This window comes from Pseudophryne corroboree, chromosome 9, assembly GCF_028390025.1.
Source record: "Pseudophryne corroboree isolate aPseCor3 chromosome 9, aPseCor3.hap2, whole genome shotgun sequence".
In the NCBI taxonomy this organism is placed as follows: domain Eukaryota; kingdom Metazoa; phylum Chordata; class Amphibia; order Anura; family Myobatrachidae; genus Pseudophryne; species Pseudophryne corroboree.
Genome location: NC_086452.1, coordinates 268762286 through 268763124, shown reverse-complemented (window position 1 = coordinate 268763124; position 839 = coordinate 268762286). Strand labels below are relative to the sequence as shown.

Here is an 839-nt window from a genome sequence, read left to right as displayed (position 1 = left end):
GGAAACGTGACCGTCTTGGAGTTTGATTTTGACTCCAGAATATCTGTTAATGCCTTATCAAACAGAAACTTATAGCCAAAGGCAAAGTTTACAGAACCTCCTTTGATTCTGAATCAGCTTTTCATGTATATAAGCAAAACTGCTCTGCGAGCAGCTATTGTTAATGCTGATGCCCTAGAACATTAGTGTCCATATGAGCTATATGGCATTCTTGCTCCCTTGCAGGCAAAGAAAACTTGTCTTCCAGTACCTCAGCCCAGTGTACCTACAGCACCTGGTATTCCAAGGTGGTCTCCCGTCCAAGAACTAACCAGGCCCAACACTGCTTAGCTTCCAAGATCTAGTGAGATTGGGCCTATCCAGTGTGGTGTGGCTGTAGATAGCAAAGTGAAGTCATGGCTGGCCTTATGACTGCCCCAGAGACAATATGGTTTTCAGAAAACCATCCCTCTTTTGACGTTGACTTCAAAGGCCATATATATTTTCACACTATAAAATGATATGCGTATCTCTTTAGGAGGCATTTCCCATTTTTAAACAGTCCCCAGCTGGAAAAAGATATTTGGAATCCCATTTGCTGGGAACCTATATTCTTTATTGGGTATAGCCCAAACCTTTTCCATGATTTTCATCAGCTGCTGGGGTCCCCCATGAGGAGGCCCTATTTTTTGGGACATTTAAACATAGGTACCTTATTTTTCCGAAGAAGAGTATATAGAGCTTTCGTCGTCTGATGAATCATCCTGTGTAGCCTGTGCAGTTGATGATTTATTTACACTTGGTTTCTCAGCTTGTTTTATTGGAGAAGCTGTTTGGGATACCGTAGTCAGAGAGCTGCC

The 839-nt window shown here is 42.6% G+C and overlaps 1 pseudogene; it reads right to left on the bottom strand.

The window, feature by feature from the left end:
- Positions 1 to 262: 262 nt before the first annotated feature.
- Positions 263 to 381, bottom strand: LOC134961260 (5S ribosomal RNA; annotated as a pseudogene).
- Between the last annotated feature and the right edge of the window lie 458 nt (positions 382 to 839).